Below are 21,033 nucleotides of genomic sequence, written 5' to 3'. Positions count from 1 at the left end.
ACTAAAAACTGACTATTTGTCTGTACTAGTCTGAAAGCCTCTAAATAGACCGACTGCGTGTAACGCCCTGAGTTTGCACTCCGGATTCCACACGGTACTCATGACCCCAAAGTACCATAAGCTAACTCATGACAGGCACCTGTTGTGAGCACTGAATAAAAATACTGAAATAATGTAGAAAATACGCTAAAATGCCATAAGGTTCATAATATGAAAACAAATACTAAATACTAATAAATAAATACTGAAAGCTGAACATCTATCTGAAATAATCTAGCCTGAAAAGCCTTTAACTGTCTGAACATGGTGTTGATGGGAAAAGCCCCAACTAACGCTAACTACTGAATATACTGAACTACTAAAATACTGAAATGATAACTCTGTCCTCGAACTATAAGGACTCACCACTAAATCTGTTGCTGATAGGTTGGGCTTCTAAGTACGGTCAGGAGACCGTGCGTCTGAACCTATGATATAAGATATCATAGAGCAAAAGAAAAGAGTATGTGTCAGTACTTTGAATGTACTGGTATGCTAAGTGAGGTAATCTGATATGCAAGGGTTCATATGCATGAATAATAATCGACTGAGTAATATGAGTATGACTGAATGAGAGAACATATATATCTGAAACTACTGTAAATACTGATTATGAAATATTTCATGTAAATCTACTTTACTGTAACTGAGATTGCTGATAACTGAATTACTAAGAACTGAGTTACTAATAACTGGGTGACTATTTTTGATAATCTTGATTCTGTAGAACTAAACTGAGTTCTATACTGAGCTGGGTGACTGTGCCTGACAGTCCTGATTCTAAAAATTGATCTAAGGTTTTATACTAAGTCTGAAATAGAAACTGTAACTGTGAGAGTCTATATCTAACCGACATACCCTAATTATAAACTAAGTTGGGGTCCAACCTGTGACCCCAGTTGGAAGGGTGTTAGCACCTTGCCAAAGGGATACTAATAATGGCTGTGAGTTACCCTATCTGGCAAGAAGACATTTCGTCAACCCTCACTAGTAGGAAAACTCATACGAGATGTATCAACCCTTATCTGGCAGGAAGATATCTCAACCTACACTGGCTACGTAGTTCTATAACATAGGGATTGCTATTAAGGGTCAAACCCTTCACTGACAAAAATGCCCCCATCCCTGGGTTCGCTCGGTGCTGATTCTACTCTCAACTGAATAGACACTAAACTGATTTCTAGACTATACTAGGCTTGAATGAACTGTTACTAATCGTGCTTACTGACTGAACTGGACTAAGTTCACTGAGTTCTGTTAACTGACTGAATACACTGCTCGTGATACTGAGCTGAATTGGACTGATACTGAGTTTCACTGAGTTTTGTAACTGACAGAGTACTACTGTTTGTGACATTACTGAGACTATTCCGTAACTACTTTAGCTCTAGGTAAACAGCTAGATTTTCGGGTATTGAATACCCCCAGGACTCAAAAGCATGGAAAGTAAAGCATGGCATGATCTTGAAAGCATAACAATAAATACTTGTTAACAATAAATTCACCTAGGTATTTTGTCAAACACTTGGGATACATGAACTTGTACATGAATGGGTCCACATGATGACATATCATGATTTTACTATTCAATTCACATAGGTATTCCTATCAAACGCTTGGGGATCATGGTTATTTCACATGAGGATAGTCAACACATGAACATCATGGGTACAATAATCAATTGTAATTTCAAGGGTTTAACATGCAAATCATATAATTCACCACACATGCTAATTTAATTTCATGAAACTTGTAATAAATTATGGTTTAAAACCCAAATAATATCATGAACATGAATACAATTAAAATCAACATGAAAGCAATCAACTTGTAGTTTCAAAAGAGGTTCTTGAAATCCAAGGGTGGAAGGAAACCCTTAGGTGAACACCTACCATACCTTGGTAATCAAATTCGTGAAGATTAATGGTATGTTTTTTAAGCTTGTACTTGAAATTGAATGTCCTAGGGTTTGTTCTTGAGAGAAAGTTGAGAGAAATTGAGATGAAGTGAGTGATTTTTGCCCTTAGGAATTATTAATCTCATGTTTTGGGGCTGAATAGGAGTGGGAAAATGACCCAAATACCCCTATGGATGCAGACATTTAATTACTAAAAATGTGCCCAGCAACGCGCTGGGCGACGCACCATGTTGATGGACGACGCGATAGCCAACGCGACGTGTATCGCGTTGACTAACTGAAATTTGCACTGAAGGCTAGTGAAAAGTTTTGGTCGACGCGATAGGCAATGCGACGCATTGAGATCGCATAGATCCACTAGTTTGGACTCCCAAACATGCCTTAAATGATATCCAAAAAATCCAAAACTCACCCAAAGTGACCTATTGACACACTTGATCATGATTCAATCCAAGGATCAACATTCAAAGGTCATAAGGGTTGTAAAATAAGATCGTCAACTTAAGAAGGCTGAAAAAAATAGTTCTAAGTATAAACACTTAGCTAAAATCTCTAAGTCTGGAACCTCTTTCATGCTCTAAAGGACTGAGTTAAGTTAGGATTCTGCGGGGCCTTACACTGTAGAGTTGATGGAATAAGTCCTAACTAACTTTGGCTGATTACTGAGGAGTATGAGGACTCACCACTGCTACTACTACTGATGCACTGGGATGTCTAAGAGTGGTCAGGTACCTGAGCGTCTGAACCTATGATATGAGACATCATAGCGCAAGAAAAAAGTATGCATTTAGTACTTTGAATATACTGGTATACTAAATGAAGTTAGGCTGATATGCATGGGTTCATGAACATGAATAATACATGACTTAATAAATAACATGAAATTATTGATACAATAGTATACGTGGTAGTTGTAAAGTCTAAGGATGCATGACCAAGTATATAACATGTTACTTAAATAATCTGTAAACTAAAGTAATGAAATACTGATACTGAATAACTGATAATTGTATGCTATGGTCAAGCAAATCTAAAACTGTACTCTGTACTGAATACTAAACTGAGACTGTGGGAGCTAACTATAACCGACATGCCCCAATGTACTCTCAGGGTCCAACCTATAACCCTAGTTGGAACAGTATTAGTACCATGCCACAGGTACTAATAATGCTGGGTGGATCAACTAACTGATGTCCCAAAGTACCAGGGTGTCAAGCCTAAACTGACTGGTGACTTCTGAGAGGTAGTCAAGCCTAAACTGATGAGTGACTCCTTATATCCTACGTTGGCTACGTAGTTCTAGAATACAAGGACTTCTACTAATGACACTACCTAACTGATGGGGAAGCCGTCATCCCTGCATTCACTCAGTGCTAAATCATACTCCCAACTGAAAGACACTGAATACTAAACTGAACTAAGTTTAGTTGTTGATAGTGACTAACTAAACTGAAAATGCTTGTAACTACCCTAAACCATTCTGTAGATACTAAAGACTAGATAAGCAGCTAGATTTTGGGTTTTCAAAACCTCCATGACTCGATAGTAATAACAACAAGACCATACAAAACCTTAAGGACATGATAAGTAACCATTATTCAAAACTCATTCCTCTGGGCATTTTATCAAACACTTGCAATTTATGGTTTAAACATGGGAATAGTTTTAAACATGTAGTAATATCATGATTTTGATACTAAATCACAATGTAAGTTACAAACCAATGAGTAAGCATCATCCAAACGTGTAGGGTTTAACTTCAACAACAAATCATGTATAAACATAATATAAAGTCAAAATTCATGGGAATTCATGGTTAAAATTCATGATAACATGTAAAAATCAGTTTTTAAACTTGAAATTGGGTTCTTGGAACCCATGGGTGAAAGGAACCCATGAATGAACATCTAACATACCTTAATTGAAGAATTCTTAAAGGTTCTTGGTGGTTTTCTTGTTGAGCTTGAATCTTTGAAGGGCTGGGGTATGTTCTTGAGAGAGAATGGTTTTAAATTGAGAGATGTAAAGTAAAAGATGACAAAATATGCTTTTTGGGTCTTTAATCCCATGTTTTTCACGAATTGGAGCCATGGGAAAGACCAATCTGCCCCTGGGAAACTAAAATTTATAATTAAAACCCGAATCAGACTCTCACCGTAACGCGCCAAGGTTGTCATCGTGATTTTCACTGCAATGCAGTGCAATCACGGTGACTCACTGGAAATTGAACAATTGCCAAATTGACCTTCACCACGATGCGGTGACCCCCTTCATCGCTATACTCACCGTGATGCGGTCCAATCGCGGTGAGCTACTATTTTGGGAATCCAAACGTGGTCCAAGCCTCTTCCAAAAAAATCCAAAACTTACCGAGACATGCTACTTACACCCCTGAACATGAATCAACTTAAAAACTTTTGCCTCGGGGTCTGGAAGGTCACTTTAAAAATCTTTGAAGTTAAGTCCCAACACTTAGCCAAATTCTTGGTTTTAAGCCTCTTGTACATGCACAATGAGTTGGACTAAATTTAGAAAAGTATGGGGTACTACATCTCCATATCTAGACATAATAAAAATTCTGAAGGCATGGGTAACCACCTACCAACCACCTCCCCAGATGTTAACTACTATCACTGACCAACCACTAACTACCTCCACCACCAGCCTCTATTTCATAATCATCATACCCAACACCACCATTCAAATGCTTTAAATAAAGATAAATTATCAATATTCAGATGTAGAAAGACAGTGTTGCTTTTCAACATGAAAATCTAGATACAATATTTAATATTTAGCTGAGCATAAAGATTCATACACCATAATCTGATAAAAATAAATGGGGCCTAAACATTTGTGAGAGGAAAGATATAGGTAAAGGTAAGAAAAACAAGAGATTAAATCACCTATTATTTGGCTTTCATCAATTCGGCTTCTTTTGAGTTTAAAACATGAGACTGAGTAGATAATTCTGACTCCAGTTTACTTACAATGAGAAAACAAGTATAAGATCCAAATTCATCATATCCTATATAAGGTATCTAACCAGATACATAATTCCACTTCTAAATTTGGCTACTGCAATCTCAAGCACAACTTGGGCATTAAGTAGTAGTATTGTTGCTTCTATTCTGATGCAAGAATAATTAGATGACCCGTTCTTAGTCAAATGCAACAAACTTTCAGGATGTCTCACTAACAACCATTATCTATATGTAAATTATGTTCATGAAGCTTATTTATTTAAATAGTTAAACATATATCTGATGCACTAACAAACTAGGCAAGGGTATGATTTGGCATGTTAGTAGATTCATATATAACAATAGGCAACTTTCAAATAAGATCCAAAACAGTATCGAATCAAGCACCTCTTCTCACTGGTCAGAAGGCAAGCTCTTAACAATACTAGAATCACATGTAATCTATAGAAGAAAATGGGAAAGACATGAAAAATCGACAAGACAAAAAGCTTCTTTATGAATGCCTAGGCGACAAAAAAAAGTCAATGAATAGTGTAAGGAATTTCATTATATGCTCACCTAGATCAATGATACTGAAGCAACACACTCTGTTGTTGTCAAATCTATGTTTTCTGCAACAATGGAGAACATAAATGCATAAGAAAAACTCTGCCAGAAAAATAAAAGCACATTAATCATGAATGACCTTCAATAATTACAAGAATGAACAATAATCAGAACTCCATTCCACTAAGAGTTTTCACAATGAAATATATTTCTCTTCACAACTAAAATCATAAAACAACTCCCTAAATCTTTTTGACTTCTCAAATTAAAGATGAATCAACAAGATCACAACATAAGAACCAAATGAGATAAAAGAAACCATGCAGACACAACAGATATTCCTCTGAACATAAGCTAATTAGAGGTCTACATACGCACTTCAACTAATACATATGAAGAAGACCATTAAATCTTCAGTTATAAGTTAGTCCAATGACATGTCAAGTTCTCTTGCAACTCAACACATACAACTCACAATATATAAACTTAATTTACATAACCAGAAAGGTCATTGTCCTTCTCTGACCCTGACTTCCCAACCTGAGAGCAACAACTAATGTGTTCCATGGGTTCAATTGATCCCAGCATCTTTGACACAGAGTATAGCAACATATGTTTGAACCTGTAATTTCAAAAGTGTAATGGCTGTAAGAGCCAAAAGGTTAAACTGGCAAAATTTATATCTTAGATCCACCTCTTCGTAATAATATATTGTCAAAATTTTGTATCCGACTTTATAACTAAGAGTCCCCACAAATTGAACTAAACTAATATGATGGTGAGAATGAGCCAAAACTAACATCTCTATTTTCTGTTCTTTGCTGAGAGTTGAAGCTCATAAGTATGGATGATGCATTCTAATTTTGATTTTGTGAATAATATAATAAAAGTAACAATAGTTCCATCTACAAAGATAATTAAGTAGTAGAACTTCAATTGTATAAACATGTTGATTCTTACCAAGGGAATGACCTTGGTAAGGATACAAATGAAGAAATGTAAATCATAAAAACCAAAAACTTAAGCAGCAATTGCCTTCTCCAAGTATAATAACAAGACAACAATATATAAATAAATTATTAATTATTCATGTTAAAATATTAAATTCAAAGCCAAATGACATTTCAATAACTCAAATTAAAAAGCCACTTCCTCAACACTATAATGACTTTATTAACAAAGTTCAATCCCAGGAAAAATCACAAACTACAACAACAACCTACCCAGTGTAATTCCACAACTAAGGTTTGGAGAGGGTAGGATGTACACATACCTTACCCCTATCTTTCTAGGATAGAAGGGTAGTCCCTAATAGATACTCAGAAGGTAAAAGTGAAAAGTGAGGGAAATAACTCAAAACTTGCAAAAACATAGAAGTAACCAACATGCCATTCCCATGAGAAAGTTCCGAAGGCGCAACAAATAGCATATGTAGTGCCAGGTGTTACCAAAAATGTAAAGCTTACATTACTAAAGAAAACATATTATATTTAAAGACCCAATTGGAAAGATCTACACCAATAGGAAATAATAACAGCAACTAGAGAATATAGAATCCCTCCAGCAAGCTCAAGAGGATCCTATTGATAGCTTTAGACAAAGAGACAAACTAACCAACAGAATAAGGGGAAAAAGAAAATGCCCTTAAATCAACACTTAGATAAATAACAACATTTCAACTGAAATCTTTCAACATACTATTTTATCAGCCATCTCTCATTATTCTTAAAGTAATGGACTAAGCCTATGAAGGAATATAAGTTTTTAATTTCCTACTTTTGATGCTAAAAATTGAACCAAGAGATAAATATGACATGCTAATTAGCAATCAGGCAATACAGATGAGTCTCAAATAAATGCTCAAATAAATGCCAGAGAAAATGTTTCATTAAATATACAACTCTAACATATGAGATCTAAAGAGACTAACAGACAAGACACTTGACCATTGAAATATGTCCTGATGAATAGTACTAGGAAAAACTTCTAGGATGAGCCCTTCTTAAAGAGGTACACTTTCATTGGGAGCATAGTGTACCCTAATTTTATAGCGAACTTCAATTCCTCGCTAAAGTAAACCCCTACAAACATACCAGTCGGGAAGATCAAACTAGACATTTTTGAATTCAGAAGCAGGTCAGAATTCTAGCTTTCTCTTTTTAGTTAGGAAAGAAGGAAGTCATGATATTTAGTAACACTCTGACAACTGAGTATGGCATCTACTGTAATGAAACCATCAGTTACTGACGTGTTCGTTGTCAAGGTAAATTTTTTTCTCTGCCTTACAGGATATTGCGTATAAAGAAAAATATAATTAGTCCTCCTGGGTGGACGAGAGTGGTATGTAAAAATGACCAAGGAGGATTCTATCCTAAAAGAGAAGGAGGAATGTAATTAATAATCCAAAAGGAATCCTGATCTTGAGTGAACCTCAAAGCTATGCCAGCCGCCTGGAGTTATTCTTCCTATGGACAACCTTTTCTTAAGACCTAATCTAGGCAATAATAATATAAAACCATCACGCGAAAGAAGGATATATGAACAAGGAAATCAATTCTTTGACTTTTTGTTAACAAATTAGAAGGGAAAAAGAGAAATTCTTTTACCATGACATTTGGTTTTATTCTTAAAGGTTAGAAGAAAATAAGAACATATAGATATCATGGTATACTTCATTTTCTTTATGGTATTCCTTTAAGGCCCAAAGAATGCAGATACCAGTCAGGTCTAAAATAAACAATGAAGAAACTACTTTCACCCATCTATGGTTCTCAAAATTGGATGAAACCTGAACAGAGCTCTCTAAATGGAGCAAGATGCTCCAACATACTCTAACTCTGTCAACAAGGTATAATTCCAATCACTGCAGAAAAGAAAACCTACACATATCATCTGTTTTTTCCTACTATGCACTGATGCAAAAAACTAAGAGCACAACAACAACATACCAAGTTTAATCCGACAAGTGGCACCTAGGAAGAGTGGTGCATACGCAACCTTACCCCCATCTGGTGAACGTAGAAAGGCTTTTTCTAATAGACCCTCGGCAACAAAACTAAGAGCACATTGAATGCAAATTCTAAATTAAATGGGGGTCGTGTAGAAGACATATTTCAAATTGAATGTATTTAACCTCATTAACACGGAATTTAACATTTTTATTTTTCTCCTTCTCTTCTAACATATCCCGGACTTGATAACCCATGTATATTTTAAAGTTTGGCTATTACATAAGGGAGTTAAATCAATATCCCCATCAGGAAGATACGCCTTCAAGGGTACTGAACCAAAAGTGAAAACCTGGAAAGAGTAAGGTGATCAAAAAGATTAGCAACAAAAAGCCGCATATTACCAAGCCACAACATAATACCTTCATATTATGTTTTCTTTAAGTAATAAAAGTAAGAGGATGAAGTTTCTATGGAAACTCTAAGTAATCCTTTCTTTACCAAAGAAAGCTTACACCAGTGAAAGACAGTCAACTGCACCATAAACACTAATGCTAAATTCACTTTATCACCATCCAAACATCTATATCCAGGTCAGCCTTAATATAATTGTTGACAAAGAAAGTGTAAAATAGAAATAGTTGTATAGTACCAAATGATACACCTAAGTTGAACAAGAGATAAAGGGAACCAAATTTCTTTAATGTAGCACTCATCAACTATACAATAGATATAGATATATAGAGATATATAGTAATAACACTTGGTAATTTAATCGATTATTGTATTAAAGGAGGCTCAGTACCGACGACTTTAAAGAGACTGAGATCAGCTAAAGAAATATTTATAAAACAATTAGCATAAAAAATCAGACAGATTGGTTAGATAAAGTGAATGTGAATTAATAAAACTTTAAAATTGATGATAAAATATGTCAAAACCATTTCAGATAAACCTTATTAACGAAACATGAAATTTCTCTACATGAGTAGCATACAGCAGTACAGGCCTACGTTTATCCTAACCACAAAATTTTTTATATCTAATGTTTTTTACATCTATCCATGGAAGTACAAATTGAGAAAAATTGGCTCCTCAAATAAGTAACCCCAATGATGAGCAAAGTTTTGACGCACCGTGACCATATTTAGTGCTTTAACATGGAATTCAAATAACTGAAGGCATGGGTAAAATGAATGGGGCCTAAATATTTGTGAGAGAAAAGATATAGGTAAGAAAAATAAAAGATTAGAATCACCTCTTCTTTGGCTGCCATCAATCTAGCCTCTTTTGAGTTCAAAACTTGAGACTAAGAAGATAATTCTGACTCAGCTGACCTTCAATGAGAAAAAAATTCATTATCTCCTAAACAAGGTATTTAGCCTGAATATTGAATTGTACATATAAATTTAGCTGCTTTAATCTCAAAAGGATGTAGTTACTTTCAGCAATCTCCAGCATTGTTATGAGTAAATGGCAGGTAGTTTCCCAACTCTCTTTTTCTGTCTCCTAAATGCATCAAAAAAATTATAGAATTAACAACCAAACAAAATAGATTAAACATCTTACTAGATACGAGAATAAATCATTAGAAAATAATTGTGCTAAATTAATGAGGTGTATATTTTCTCCATTACACAAACAACCTGACAAAATCAGAAGTTATGTAATACCCCATATTTCTCTAACATAATTTAAATCCTAATACATGAGTATTTGTATATAAAATTTTTGAAAGATTCATTATTTTCCAATTTAGAACCCTCCATTGTGTTGAAAATTGAATTAGCTTTCCAACGATATAAAATTTGCCTAAATCTGATAACTAAGTAAGAAGTTATGGCGATTTAAAGTTTTAGTCATTAAACACCGTCATTTTAACCCTTAGCGCGTCACGCAGGCAGCCCAAATTAAAATTGTCAATAGCCAGTGTGACTCTACAATCATGGAGTATCACAGAGCAGGCCAATTTCCTATTTGTCAATTTCCAGTGGGCCTCCGCTATGTTGGCGCATCGCGGAGGTGGCCAAAATGGCATACAAAGGCTTACCGCGATAATGGTGCATCATGCCGTTAGCCCAGTTCTCAGTTGTCAATTTCCAGTGACACGGTGTGATAGCGCCGCGTCGCGCCAGGTGCCTATTTCAGAAAAAATTGATGAAAAATTAATATTTTATTCAGGGATAAAACAGTCCTCTCCCCATTATTTAGTCCACCCAGGTGTGATATTTACGCCCTAAAAATATTTTTAAAATTATTCTTTAATTAATTTCCCCCAAATCAAAAGGCATTCTCTCCCGATCAAGAACCCTAGCTCTCAAATTCAAGGCTAATCCTTAAGAATTCACCAAGAACTTTATGAAATCCATCAATTAAGGAATGTTAGATGTTCATCCATGGATGAAACAGATCCATGGAGTCCAAACAACCTATTAAATTATTAAATTGTAATCTTTTCAAGTTATTATGTTTGAAATTATGATTTCACCCATGAATCTCCATGAACTATGATTCTATACTATGTTACCATGAAATTATTGTTATTATTTAATCCTCCAAGTTTTAATGTTGTTATTTATTGAACAAGACCATGAATTAACTATATTATGTCAGATTCATGCTATTTCTATATGATTTAGGACATTCCTATGATTGTTTTGAACCATGAACTACAAGTGTTTGATAAAATGCCTACAAGAGTGATTGATTTAATGAAAACCTTCATGCTTTGTCCCCTAAGCTTTAGTGTCTTTTTAGTAATGTAGTTTTGAGTTCTAGAGTTATTGAATACCTAAAAACCATAGTTGTTTATTTAGTCTAGTCTCAGTACATTACAAAATAGTCTTCAGATTATATTATGAGCATTATCAGAATAGTCAGATATTAGTCATTAAACTTAGAATAGTCTAGTATCTCAGTGTCTTTCAGTTAGGAGTAGGATTTAGCACCAAGCGAGTGCAGGGATGGCGGCTTCCCCGTTAGATAGGCAAAGTCATTAGTAGCAGTCCCTATACTCCAAAACTACATAGCCAGCATAGGATATGAGTAGTCACCCATCAAATTAGGCTTGACTATCTCGCAGGGGTCACTTATCAGTTCAAGCTTGACACCCTTAGTCCTTTGGATATTATATCAGTTTAGTGGATCCACAAAGCCATTGTTAGTACCCATGGAATGATATTAACACCCTTCCAACTGGGGTTACAGGTTGGACCCCAATTAGCTTAAATTGGGGAATGTCGGTTAGATGATACCCCCCACAGTCTCAGATATAGTCTCAGTTATAGTCTCAGTTCAGTTATACAGTCTTAGAGTTATTTGGCCAAAGCGTATAGATATCAGTATTTTGTCAGTATTTCAGTTTACAGATTTTACTCAGTCCATGTTATATGCTTGGTCATGCATCCCTAGTGTCCATAAATTTTCTCGTATCTTCGGTATTTACAGACTATCATGCATACTAGGTATTTACAGTTTTCTCCATATTTTCAGTACCTAAGATTTCATGTTCTATACTCAATACTCTATGTTTTAGATATACAATCAGTTAGTTATTATTATTATTCCTATTCATGAAATCATGCATATAGGCCTACCTAATTTAGCATACCAGTACATTCAAAGTACTAATCGCATACCTTTCTTTTGCACTATCATGTATCATATCATAGGTGCTGACACTCAGTTCTCAGATCACACTTAGTCCCTCAAATCATCAACATACAGTAGCAGTGGTGAGTCCTCATCATTCGAGGACAGATTATATTACTCCATGTCTTTATCTCAGTAGTTAGTAGAGTTAGTTGGGAGCCTGACCAATCAACTCACAGTACTCAGCTTAAAGGCTTTTCAGACACTATAGTTAGCTATTCAAATTATTCATATTTTAGTATGATGCTAGATTCATAATTTAGTAGTCATTTCATTATTAAAACCTTATGGTATTTTAGTTATTTTTTTGCATTCATAATTATATTATTCAGTGCTCCCGTAGGTACCAGGTCATGGGTTAGATTGTGGTCCCTCGGGATCGTAAGCACCATGTAATGATTAGGGGGTAATCTTGAGTCATTGTGAACTTGGTATCAGAGCCTAAGGTTTTAAAGTGTCCTAGGAAGTTTGAAAGCCGCGTCGAGTAGAGTCTTGTGCATGGGTGTGTAGCGCGCCACACTTATGAATGAGAGGATACAAGGCATTTAGGAAAAAGTTTTCCTTCTTTCAGTATTCATGTCGTACGAGTGAGCATAGGCTTAAGTTAAACTCTTTGTCCAATCCACTTTTTCCTTCCATTTATAGAACATGTCTCCCACAAAGAACAAGAAGTAAACCAGCCCCTCAGCCCATCCAAGCAGATCCTCTAGATAAGCATATCTCTCACGCATAATTTAAAGTTGCGTTCACTACTCTAGCTAATTCAGTAGCAGCACAAAATGAATGGCCAACTGCTGTTCCATCCAACCCAGTGGTTAATAATGCTGCAACCAGAATTTGGGATTTCACCTAGATGAATCCTCTTTCTTTCATGAGATCCAAGTCAAAAGAGAATCCACAGGAATTATTAGATAGGTTTAGAAGGTAACGGATGCTATGGGGGTGACGTCTAGTCAAAGTGCCGAGTTGGCTGCATATCAATTGCAGGATTTAGCCCATACTTGGTTTAACAAGTAGAAATTTGATAGGGGTGTAGATACAGGGCCTGTAGAATAGGAAGAGTTTGCCACAGCTTTCTTATACAGATTCTTCCCATTGGAGTTAAGAGAGGCCAAAGTGTTAGAGTTTATTAATTTGAGACAAGGCAGCATGAGTGTGAGGGAGTATTCCCTCAAATGTACTCAGTTAGCTAGGTATGCTCCTCATATGGTAGCTGATAATAGGTCCAAGATGAGTAAGTTTATGTCTGGCGTATCTGATAGTATGGTCAAGAAGTATAGGACCGCAATTCTTATTAGTGAGATAGAATTGTCTAGGCTGATGGTCCATGCTCAACAAATTAAAGAGCAGAAGATTAAGGAGAGGGAGAGAGGAAACAATAAAGCTAGAACAGGTAGTTTTAATTTCAAGTAGCCAAAGTCATAAGGTGGTATCCATCCTTAGTTTCATCAGAGGTCTACAGCCCCAGCACCCTCTTTGGCCAATGCTCTAGTACCCAAATTTAGAAATGACAATAGGGATAGGGCAACCGTCTCTAAGTCTCGGTCAGTATTAGCAGTACTTGTACCAATTATTTATGTTAGAAGTGTGGCAGACACCATCAGAGTGAGTGTAGAGCAGGTAGTGATGTATGCTTCGAGTGTGGTAAGACAGGCTATCGAATTTGAGAGTGTCAGTAGTTGCTCAGAAGGGTAGGAATATGCGCCCACAGGGCCAGTCCCATCAGTCTTTAGTCCCATCAGTCTTTAGTCCCAGAGCTATAGTACTACCCCTCCACTCATGCTATGCCTCAGTTGAATGTAGAAAAAGAATAGTTTATTTTCAGTTCTCAAATGAACCAGTCCTTGAATGGAGGGGTAGTACTATAGCTCTTAGGGGTTAGTTGATCTCATACCTTAGAGCTAAAAAGATGATATCGAAGGGGTGTATTTACCATCTTGTGCGAGTCAAAGACTCTAACTCAGAAACTCCAACTCTTGAGTCAGTTTCAGTAGTGAGGGAATTTCCAGATGTGTTCCCTGAAGATCTTCCCAGAGTTTCTCTTGAAAGGGCAACCGACTTCAGAATAGAACTTCTCCCAGATACTCAACCTATATCTATTTTGCCATATAAAATAGCTCCATCTAAACTCAAAGAACTAAAAGAATAGTTGAAGGATCTCTTAGATAAAGGATTCATTAGACCTAGCATCTCCCCGTGGCACGCACCTATTCTATTCATGCATAAGAAAGATGGTTCTTTCATAATGTGAATAGACTACTATCAGTTAAACAAAGTCATAGTCAAGAATAAATATCCACTTCCTAGAATCGATTCTTGTTTAGCCAACTTCAGGGTGCTAGCTACTTTTCCAAGATAAGCCTCAGATCAAGCTATCATCAGCTTAGGGTCAGGGAATGTGACATTTCGAAAATAGCTTTCCAAACTCGGTATGGTCACTTTAAATTTCTAGTTATGTCCTTTGGTCTTACAAATGCCCCAGCAGCCTTCATGGACTTGATGAAGGACATGTTCATCATATTCTTCATTGATGACATTTCTTGTCTACTCTCGTAGCAAAAATAAGCATGCAGACCACCTTAGAGTAGTGCTTTAAACTCTTAGAGCTCACCAGTTATTTGCTAAATTCAGTAAGTGTGAATTCTAGCTAAGATCAATAGCTTTCCTTGGCCATATCATTTTTGGTAATTGCATTATAGTCGATCCTCAAAAGATTAAGGCAGTAAGAAACTGGCCTAGACCTATCTATCTATCAAATATCAGGAGTTTTTTGGGTTTAGTTGGCTATTACCATTAGTTTGTTGAAGGTTTTTCTTCTATTACATCCCCCATGTCCAGATTGACTCAGAATAAAGTTAAGTTTCAGTGATCAAATTCCTGCGAGAAAAGTTTTCAGGAGTTGAAGACTCGACTCACCTCAGCCCCAGTCTTGACTCTAATAAACGATTCAAATGGTTTTGTTGTGTACTATGATTCATCCAGTGTAGTTTTGGGTTGTGTCCTCAAGCGGGAAGGTAAGGTCATAACCTATGCCTCCAGACAGCTTAAACCCTATGAGAAGAATTACCCTACTCATGATCTTAAGCTAGTATTGGTAGTGTTTTCCTTAAAGATTTGGAGGTATTACTTGTATAGGGTACAAATAGATATGCTCAAAGATCACAAAAGCCTTTAGTATGTGTTATCTCAGAAAGATTTGAATCTGCGTTAGAGAGGGTGATTAGAGTTACTGAAGGATTATGACATAAGTGCTCTGTATCATCCGAGCAAGGCAAATATAGTGGTTGATGCTCTCAGTAGATTGTCTATGGGCAGTGTTGCTCATCTTGAGGATGGTAATAAGAAGTTAGCTTAGGAAGCTAATCAGCTTGCCCGACTAGGTGTTCGCTTAGTCGACTCAACTGAGGGTAGTGTGTGGGTGCAGAGTAGCATCGAATCATCTCTAGTTTCTGAGGTGAAGGAAAAGCAGGATAGAGATACCAGTATAGTTAAGTTAAAAGAATCGGTTAGAGACCAAAAAGTTGAGGTTTTCTCCCAAAGGGGAGATGGTGTTTTGGGTTGTCAGGGTAGATTGTGTGTGCCTAGTGCAGATGATTTGAGGCAACGAATTCTAGTAGAAGCACATGGTATGCGTTACTTTATTCATCCAGGGGCCACTAAGATGTACCGCAATTTACAGAAGATCTATTGATGGAGTGGTATAAAGAGAGATATTGTAGAGTTTCTAGCTAAGTGCTCTATATGCCAGCAAGTTAAGATTAAGCACCGGAAGCCTAATGGGTCCATGCAGGAGTTTAATATTCCCATGTAGAAATGGGAGGAAATGAACATAAACTTTGTGATAGGTTTGCCTCGTACCCATCATCAACATGATTCTATTTGGGTCATCATAGACAGGATGACCAAATCAGCCCATTTTTTATCAGTCCATACCTCTTATTCATCCGAGGACTGCGCCAAACTCTATATCAGAGAGTTTTTTAGGTTACATAGAATCCCAGTGTCTCTCATCTCTGACAGAGGTACCCAGTTTACCTCTCACTTCTCGAAGGCATTCCAAAAGGGTCTTAGTACCCAAGTCTACCTCAGTACAACTTTCTACCCTCAGACAGACGGTCAAGCAGAAAGGACTATTCAGACTCTAGAAGATATATTGAGAGCATGCATTGTTGATTTCAAGGGTAGTTGGGATGACCATTTGCATACAATAACAGTTATTATTCTAGTATTCGTATGGCTCCATTTGAGGCTCTCTATGGTAGGATATGTAGATCTCTAATTGGTTGGTTTGAAGAAGGTGAGGTCATAGTAGTAGGGCCTGACTTGGCATTTGATGCGTTAGAGAAGGTTTAGTTGATCAGAGAAAGGCTTAGGGCTTCCCAGAGCTGATAGAAATCGTATACAGACATGAGGAGAAAGGATCTTGAGTTTGAGGTTGGTAATCTCATGTACTTAAAAATCTCTCCCATGAAAGAAGTGAAGAGATTCAGCAAGAAAAGGAAACTCAGTCCCCGTTATAGCGGTCCCTTAAGAATTCTCAATTATTTCAAAAAGAAAGCTTACAAGCTTGAGTTGCCTTCAGATTTAGCCTCAGTACACCCAGTGTTCCATGTCTCATTGTTGAAAAAATTTATTGGTGATCCAGTTATAGTTGTTCCCTTAGAAAGTGTAGATATTCAGAACAATCTTTCCTTTGAGGAAGTTCCAATCGAAATTCTTGATCATCAAGTTCGTAGACTAAGGAACAAAGAAGTTCCACTTGTCAAAGTTCTTTGACGGAATCAGTCCGTTGGGGAGCCACTTGGGAAGCAGAGGCAGATATGCGGACCAAGTACCCTCATATTTTCTCTGCGAATCCAAATTCAGTATAAGGTACCAAGTTTTCTTAAGATTTTTCTCTATAATGCTCAGTTTTAGTTGCACATCATATTTATGTCAGTCGTGCATTCATGAATTAGTTCAGTCATACATCTCATGCATCAGATAAGCATGTTTAATGTGTAAGCTTAGTTCATCAGTTTTCCCTCATCTTAACCAGTCTCATTCGAGGACGAATGATCCCAAGGGGGAGATATTGTAATACCCCATATTTTCCTAACATAATTTAAGTTTCAATACATAAGTATTCATATATAAAATTTTCAAAACACTCATAATTTTCCAATTTTGAGCCTGCCGCTGTGTAGGAAATTGAATTAGCTTTTCAACGATATAAAATTTGCCTAAATCCGATAATCAGATAAGAATTTATGGTGATTTAAAGTTTTAGTCGTTAAACACTGTCATTTTAACCCATGGCATATCGCGTAGGCAGCCCAAATGACAATTGTCAATATCCAGTGTGACTCCGCAATCATGGCGCGTCACGGAGCAGGCCAATTTTTCATTTGTCAATTTTTAGTGGGCCTTTACGATATTGGTGCGTCGCGGAGGTGGCGAAAATGGTATCCAAAGGCTTACCGCAATAATGGCGCATCACACCGTCAATCTAGTTGTCAGTTCCTAGTGACACGGCGCGATAGTGCCAAGTCACGTCAGGTGCTCATTTTGGAAAAATTCGATGAAAAATTAATATTTCATTCAAGGATAAAATAGTCCTTTCCCTATTATTTTAGTCTGCCCAGGTGTGATATTTAAGCTCTAAAAACATTTTTAAAATTATTCTTTAATTAATTTCCCCCAAATCAAAAGACATTCTCTCCCAATCAAGAACCCTAGCTCTCAAATTCAAGGTTAATCCTCAAGAATTCACCAAGAACTTCAAGAAATCCATCAATTAAGGTATGTTATATGCTCATCCATGGATATCTTTCATCCATGGAGTCCAAGCAACCCTTTTACATTATAAAATGGTGATTTTTTCAAGTTATTATGTTTTAAATTGTGATTTCACCCATGAATCTCCATGAACTATGATTCTATACTATGTTACCATGAAATTATTGTTATTATTTAATCCTCAATGTTTTAATGTTGTTATTTATTGAACAAGACAATGATTTAACTCTATTATGTTGGATTCATGCTATTTCTATATATTTTAGGACATTACTATGATTGTTTTGAACCATGAACTACAAGTGTTTGATAAAATACCTACAAGAGTGATTGATTTAATGAAAACCTTCATGGTTTATCCCCTAAGCTTTAGTGTGTTTTCAGTATTGTCGGTTTGAGTCCTGGGGGTATTGAATACTCGAAAACCATAGTTGTTTATTTAGTCTAGTCTCAGTATATTACAGAATAGTCTTCAGATTATATTATGAGCATTATCAGAATAGTCAGATATTAGTCATTAAACTCAGAACAGTCTAGTATCTCAGTGTCTTTCAGTTAGAAGTAGGATTTAGCATCGAGCGAGTGCAGGGATGGCAGCTTCCTCATCAAATAAGAAGAGTCGTTAGTAGCAGTCCCTATACTCCAAAACTTCATAGCTAGCGTAGGATATGAGTAGTCACCCGTCAGATTAGGCTTGACTATCTCACAGGGGTCACCCATCATTCAGGCTTGAAACCCTTAGCCCTTTGGACATTATATCAGTTTAGTAGATCCACACGGCCATTGTTAGTACCCGTGGCACAGTATTAACACCCTTCCAACTAGGGTTACAGGTTGGACCCCGATTAGCTTAAATTGGAGAATGTCGGTTAGATGATACCTCCCACAGTCTCAGATATAGTCTTAGTTACAGTCTCAGTTCAGTTATATAGTCTTAGAGTTGTTTGGCCAAAGAATACAGATATCCATATTTTTTCAGTATTTTAGTTTACAGATTTTACTCAATCCATGTTATATGCTTAGTCATACATCCCCTGTGTCCTCAGATTTTCACGTATCTTCGGTATTTATAGACTATCATGCATACTCGGTATTTACAGTTTTCTCCATATTTTTAGTACCTAAAGATTTCATGTTTTCTACTCAGTACTCTATGTTTTACATATATAATCAGTTAGTTATTATTATTATTCCTAGTCATGAAATCATGCATATCAGCCTACCTCGTTTAGCAAACCAGTACATTCAAAGTACTGATCGCATACCTTGATTTTGCACTATGATGTATTATATCATAGGTGCTGATGCTCAGTTCTCGAACCGCACTTAGTCCCTCAAATCACCAACAGTACAGTAGTAGTGGTGAGTCATCATCTTCCGAGGACAGATAATATTACTTCATGTCTTTATCTCATTAGTTAGTAGAGTTAGTTGGGGGCCTATCCCATCAACTCACAGTACTCAATTTAGAGGATTTTAAGACACTACAATTAGCTATTCAAATTATTTAGATTTTAGTATGATGCCAAATTCATAATTCAGTAGTCGTTTTATTATTAAAACCTTATGGCATTTCAGTTATTCTTCCGCATTCATAATTATATTATTCAATATTCACAGCAGGTACCAGCTCATGGGTTATCTTGTGGTCCCTCGGGACCGTAAGCACCATGTAACAATTAGGGGGCAGTCTCGGATCGTTATAAGTTATAGTGGGCATATGATGAATTATGACTATCAAAGACTACATCATGGGAGATTGAGAATGGATACTTATGGGAACACATCAAATTGTTAATAAAAATGAAGAAATTATCAGGATATATTTAATTATGTTTTCACGCTGACTCTCGAATCAAGATTAAGATGACTGCTAAGGAGCAAGTGTAACATTATTCTTTAAGAGATCAACATTTTGAACTTTTATCAACTACTTTTACCTCTACTCAATTAAAACGGCATGTGTTGGTAAACAAATTTTGGTTAGCAGGGGGTAACAAATATAATTTATGATTCCCAATGATTAGGCCTCTGATCTGATGCCTGTATGCAAGTGAAGTAAAAAATTTCTTTTCAAATTAACAATCTCAAAAGGAAGAGGAACTTTAGTAACTTATAGTCTTGGGAAAATATATGTTTGAATTACTGACATGCACCGAAAAACATCAATTATGAAGGACTTTTTAAGGTTAAATTAGAAAAAGTTGTTAGCTCATACGTGTTTGTTTTCAATGAATAATATCTTCTTTAGTTATTTCAACAGTAGCTCTAAGTCTTACTGTTTCACCAGTGAAAGTTGCATCCATTTCTACAATTTTATAATTCTTCTCCACAATCACAGTCTATAAGGAACAAGATTTTAGAAGATAGAAAGTACATCGATCAACAAACAAGCTCTATTTAATATTTACCAAAGATATACACATCTGATACTCGTGCATGCATCTTAAAAATTAAGGTAACCACATATACCTTGAATACGTGAACACAGCGACAATCTAAATCCCATAAAATAGAAAATAGAGCTACGTATCAAAAAATTAGTTTCAATTCTCAGTTAATTGAAGCAGATAATGGATGATGACGGAAAGAGCTCACCTTGGATCTAGACAATCAAGCCTTTGGAGAATAATGTAGAACTTCAACGGGAATTTCAAGATTATAAATCCAGATAGAATTAATTTTTTACCTCAACAAAAAGAGCTCAAAAATAGCTCATCCTTTGGGCGTAATCCAGAAACAAAATCATAAATATCCATAAATGTAGCTTGGAACAACAAAGAAGCTTTGAAAAGAAATAAAGAAGCAAATTAAGCTTTAATTTTCACAGTAAACTTTCAATGGAAAACTGGACATCACCAGACGGACAAAACCAAGAAGTATATTTGAGAAACAAAATGAATCTTGAACAAATAAAAAAACAGACAAAGTACAAAAATATCTCCTCTACTTTCCTAATTGAATTTTGTCTTCTTTTTTTTCATTTTGGGACTTTTTGGATTTGGGTCATTCTTAAACTCTCCTTCATTTTGGGTCTTTACGGATTTGGGCCTTTCTTAAACTCTTCAAGATTTTTTTGGTTAAACTAATTTTTACTTCCTTCTTTCCAATTTATATTTGTCAAGTTGGTCATTTTTCTTTTTTCATACATTTTAAGAAATTATAAAAA

The 21,033-nt window shown here is 36.0% G+C and overlaps 1 long non-coding RNA gene across 1 annotated transcript; it reads right to left on the bottom strand.

The window, feature by feature from the left end:
* Nucleotides 1–9,692: 9,692 nt before the first annotated feature.
* LOC107854982 lies at nucleotides 9,693–20,746 on the bottom strand. Its single transcript, XR_001670148.2, has 3 exons — nucleotides 20,463–20,746; nucleotides 9,878–9,944; nucleotides 9,693–9,772 (listed from the first exon to the last, which is right to left on the bottom strand). It is a non-coding gene; the product is annotated as an uncharacterized LOC107854982 (long non-coding RNA).
* Between the last annotated feature and the right edge of the window lie 287 nt (nucleotides 20,747–21,033).

This window comes from Capsicum annuum, unplaced genomic scaffold, assembly GCF_002878395.1.
Source record: "Capsicum annuum cultivar UCD-10X-F1 unplaced genomic scaffold, UCD10Xv1.1 ctg1489, whole genome shotgun sequence".
Lineage (NCBI taxonomy): Eukaryota > Viridiplantae > Streptophyta > Magnoliopsida > Solanales > Solanaceae > Capsicum > Capsicum annuum.
Note: the sequence above shows the minus strand (reverse complement) of the source record. Positions and strands in the feature narration are given on the sequence as shown.